Raw genomic sequence first — 5,398 nt, 5'->3', positions numbered from 1 at the left:
TGTCTGAAGTGGTCTGAGTACCCTGAACTGAGGCATCATAGGTTGGACTACATATTATATACTAGAAGGTCGTGTCAGAAGCAATAAGATTTGGCACAGGATAGAACAGGGTTTAGGGCTGTTGTACATAGGGTTGCTATGAGTTGCAGACAACTTGATGGCACATAACAACAAAAACAACCATGAAATAGGTAGAATTGGCAGGCACCTTGCCTAGTATAGTATAAGGGTTAGAAACTACACGATGAAGGGGCATAACTGTCATTTATTGTTCAAGTCCTGGACCAACCTCCATTTACCACTACAGCAAGGATAGGAATGTTATAAGGAGAAGTCAGTTCAGTAATTAGACCAGCTTCTTTTAATTGTCTAATTATAGGAGATATCCTATATTGTCTCTTTTTTGGATAATCTACTTCAGGTTTAAGGGCTATTGTAATAGTCTTCACATTCACTGCCTGGGTGGTAGCCTAGATGCCTCTACCTTTGGGTCTAGATCTCTAAATTTTGGAGGTAACATATCAAGACTTTCAGGTGAAGCAGAGGCTAGCCCTAATATCTTCATGGCTGAAGAAAATAGAATCTTAGTCTTAACTCTAAATATAGGATCCCTCCCTAAAAGGGCAAAGGAGTTACAGGAATTACCAAAAACTGATGAGAAAACAGCCAGGAAGTCCACATGCAAGGCAGAGAGGGAGTAAAGAACTGCTTATGAGGTTTTCCATCAGTTCCAACAACTAAGGAATAGTGGGAAGATAGTGCACATCAGAAGGTTTTTAGGACTGAATTAAGAGGTTCCTGAATCCAGGAGGAAACAAAAAGTCTTAGCAGCCATGCCAATGCTTATCCATGGCTCTTCTGAGAGGGTCTGAATTATTGAAGAGTCCTCCTTCATTGTAGGGGCCTCATCAGTCCTCTGTGGATTCAGCCATGAGGACCTGACGTGGGCAGCCTTTGGCCAGATGTCCTTGGGATCCACATTTAAAGCAAGTGAGTGGGAGCATCCTCTCTACCCCCTGGTCTACCTGTGGTTCTTGCCTGGGACACTCTTCACGAAAGCGTCCCACAATGGAAGCAATTCTGTGACTCCCTTTATTACCTTTGGGTGGCATTGACTGTTTATTAGTAAGACTTATTTTCCTGACACAGGCCCTAAATGGGCAACAATGGCTGCCACAGTAATTTTGGCATTTATCTGGTCTTTTTTTCTCATCCTCGAGATCCTGGTTGTAAAGACAGTGACTGCCCATGTTAAAAGTTTATTGGGATCACTTTGAGGGCCCATTGCTTTGTGTTGAAGCTTTCTTCTAATACCAGGGGCTACTTGATTTATAAAGTGAGTATTTAAAACTACTGCATTCAGGGTTTTTAGGGTCTATGTTTGTGAACTTTTTCATGTCTTCAACAAGTCTCCCCCTAAAGGCTGCCAGATTTTCTTCTTTGTCCTGAGTAATTTCTGTCATTGAGTAATTAACTGGTTTAATCTGAGTTGCCCCTTCTACTAGTTGAAGGTTATTGGCATAGAACCTGTCTGCCCTCTGCCTTGCTGCCACCACTATTTTTAATTTTTCATCAGGAGAACAACTGAAGGATAAGAGGACCATTAGGTCCTCCCATGTCATATCAAAGATAGAAATACTTTTCTGGAACTCATCAATAAATTTTCCTGGGTCAGTAGGAAAAGGTCCTAATTCTCCCTGCACTTTTGCATGTCACTCATAGAGAAGGGAACATGTACCTGCATAGTTGCCCCATTATTCTATTCCACTTCTTGAAGAGGAAGTAAGGGAGGATACATTTGGGGAGAGGGGCTAATAGCAGTAGTGGTGGCGTCACCTCAGTTGAGGGAGTATCTTCATTTAAAGATATTTCTTTGCCCAGAGTAAATTTCAAGCTCTCAAGAGGGGGTTCTGCTGCTGGGTTAGTATCTCTACTGGGGTTAAGGACTACCTCAAGTCCACATTTTGTGCATGAAGAGATTTGATCTCTTAAAAACACAAATGTCTGAACTCAAGATATTTCACTCCATTTCACCTGTCTCCTGCAAAACAAGTCCAGCTGTAAAAAGGTGTTGTAGGTAAGACTATGCCCCCCTACTGGTCATCTCTCAAAGTCCCCCACAGTGTAGGTTGGTCATAACACACTGGAAAAGAAAATTTTTTCTTCTTTAGGGAATCCAATTTGATTCCCAAGAGGTACTCCGAAGGTGTAACTTGGGCTTTAAAAGAAGGTTGTTCTTTAGTTATCACTAAAGGAGAAAGAAGAAGTTTCTTCAGTAAAACTACTCATATCAGATTATCTGTTCATTTCTAAAGTCTCAAGAGCTTCAACTGGCTCACTGGGCATCCACCTCTATCAATCAAACTCTCCCATGATAGTTACCCCAGTCTCAGGCTGGCTGGGTTTCTTCCCAGCCCTCACAGGTCTGCAGGAGGTGGAAAGAAGCGAGTTCAACTGACTGATGAAATGGGGAATCAGCACTAACCTTCCCTCATGAGACTCAGGGTCTGAGTTAGTAAATTTCTGCATTGCTTCCCCTAACCTACTCCTAAGAGCTGTGGGGTTCTCTTTTCTTATTTTTACAAACTTAAAATAGTTTACAGACTTCACGCAAATGTTTCTCATTCCTTCTATGAGATAAACCTGCATGTAATCTCTAGTTGCTGCTCCTGTTAGCTCTAGTTGTTCCTACTAATTGATAGTTCCAAAGTAGGTTTATTTTGGGGACTGCCTGAGCTCTATCTATCTATGAATTACTAGCATGCAAATTATCAGCCCGGTGTCTAACATCTCTAATAGTTCTGTGCTTCCCATCAGAAGAACAGCAGAAAGAGAATACAACAATTAAGTCTTTTCATAAAACAAGATAGTAATAATATTTTAAAACTCCTCTATAACTTTCTCAAGACTTCTGAGGAAAATTTCCATTTTGTCTTCTTTATAATTCTTTAAACCAAAAGAAACATAGACTCTCAGGTGTTTCCTCAAAACCATAAATGCCTGTACGTAAGGTATCTGAGGCTATTTGCTCTGTTGCAAGTGAAATAAAACAAGCTGCATTATTGTGTTGCAATTTAGGGAGCTATTGATTGCCTAACCTCTGAATCATTTCCTCAGAGTGTTTCATTTCAAGCTTGTTGTTGTTAAGTGCCATTGAGTCATGGAGGACTTATAGTGACCCTATGGACGAAAGACCTGAACACTTGTATAATTTTCATCATTTCTCCAAATTCATAATTTCCAGAGACAAGCTGTTTCAGAAGTGGATGCCACTCCTGCTCCTAAGCGTGTTTTAAGTGGGGAGCTCCACCAAACACTGTCAACCACGGGTAACCATTATCACATTTGACACATCAGTGTCACAGTGTTTAGCATCACAGAAACCACAATTTACCTCTGTAAAGAAAATTTCAAGCTTATATCTTTTGAATTTTTACACAAGAAACCTTATTGATGTGTTAGTTGATGCTGAAGGTTGTTCTATAACCATTCTGGAAAACAAAGGCTTCATAAGAAGGCTTGGGACTGAGTCCTGACATCTCAGTGTCTGTTCCCTGCCGTGGGCCTCTGCCCACCCTGTGCCTGTTCCTGGAGGCGTCCCTCCACCACAATGCACATGGCACTCATGCCCGGGAAAGGCTGCTTTGTTTCCTGGTACTTCAGAAAGTCAATTTTCTGGATTTCACAGGAAGTCAATTAATGGCACCTGATTTACGTAACAGCCTCCTGTAATCCTTGTTTCTCACACTTACCCTGGGTACTAAGTTGCATTTTCTATCTGCTCTCAAATTCTTAGATCACGTTATTTATTATTTATTTGTTCAGCTATTAAAGATGGTTTGTGTGTTTATCTCAGGCATTCTAGATTACCAAAGGTAAAAAAAGCTAGCCAGCGTTATAAATACCAAACACAGTCTATTTTAATCCCCCCCCCCCAACACACACACCCAATTTAGACATTTTATTCTATAGAAACTCCTCAGATTCAGCTTCTAATTTAAGTATTTGCCTTCATTACTATGCCTGTTGGGTATGCGCCTATTTCTTGCCCTCTTCATCCTCCATATTAATAGGCTTTGCTTGTGTTAGTGAAAGGGTGGTATTGTTACTGAAAGCAAGGGGTTCTTTCCGTAGTCAATAAGACAAACAAACTACAATATCCATAAATGCACTTTATTCACAGATCTGGGAGACAGCGAGTCAGCTCTAAGACGGCCTCCCCGTCTGGGAGTGGTCATGGCCTTATATACTAGGGTGAAACTCCAGCTCATTTAATAATGCACTTTTGTTAGTAAAAAAAAAGGTAATTTCTACATCTGAAAAGGACAGTTCCCATCTATGTATCAGTAATTCAGGAAGGCCCCAGTCATCTTCCTGGTAAGCAGGCATATTAATACAGTTTACATATGACTGGAGAACCAGCTTCACTAGCATCTGGATAGATGCATTTCCTCTTCTGGTAAACAGACAGGTTAAACTACTCTACATGACTAAAGACAGCAAATAGAGAATTCAGAAGCTAAGCAACTAGTTTTGCAGGCTGAAGAAAAGTAACAATCAGTTATAGTTTTATAACTGATACCTATATAGAGGATTCTGAACTTATTAATAATTAATTCTCTATATAGGTATCAATTATAGGGTGGTATTTGTCTCTTAATCTGCCTGTTTACGAGGAAGAGAAGCGGGGACTTGCTGAATTATTGTTGTTGTTGTTGTTATGTGCCATCGAGTCGCTTGCCACTCATAGCGACCCTATGTACAATATCCCTAAACTCTGTCCTGTGCCAATTGTACCGTCTCTGACACACCCATCCCAATTACCCCAGTCACTGAATCAATCTATCTCATAGGGGGCCTTCCCCTTCTGCACTGTCCCTCCACCCTACCAAGCATGATGTCCCTCTCCAAGGACCTGTCCCTCCTTGCAACATGTCCAAAGTATGCTAGACGGAGCCTTAGAATCCTTCCTCCAAGGAGCAGACCAGTTTAACTCTTTCCAGGACAAATCTGTTTGTTTTCCTAGCAGTCCATGGTACCCTCAATACTCTTCTCCAGCAACACAGCTCAAAGGCATCAATTCTCCTTCTATCCTGCTTAGTCATTGTCCAACTCTGATGCATAACAAGTGATAGCAAAGACCGTGGCTAATATCAGACGCACCTTAGTCTACAAAGAGACACCATTGCTCTTCAGTCCTTTGGAGAGGTCCCTAACAGCAGACTTTCCCATGGCAATACGTCTTCTAATTTCCTGGCTGCTGGTGCCAAGAGTGTTGACTGTGATGCCAAGCAAACTGAAACTGTGAACAATCTCAATCTCTTCACCATCCATCCTGATGCTGCCAATTGGCCCAGTGGTGAGAATCTTTGTCTTCTTGACATTGAGCCTCAATCCA

The sequence above is a fragment of the Elephantulus edwardii genome, unplaced genomic scaffold (assembly GCF_000299155.1).
Source record: "Elephantulus edwardii isolate Elephantulus edwardi_28Jun2011 unplaced genomic scaffold, EleEdw1.0 scaffold00039, whole genome shotgun sequence".
Classification (NCBI taxonomy): Eukaryota; Metazoa; Chordata; class Mammalia; order Macroscelidea; family Macroscelididae; genus Elephantulus; species Elephantulus edwardii.
The sequence above is the reverse complement of the archived record's forward strand: the minus strand, read 5'-3'. Positions refer to the sequence as shown.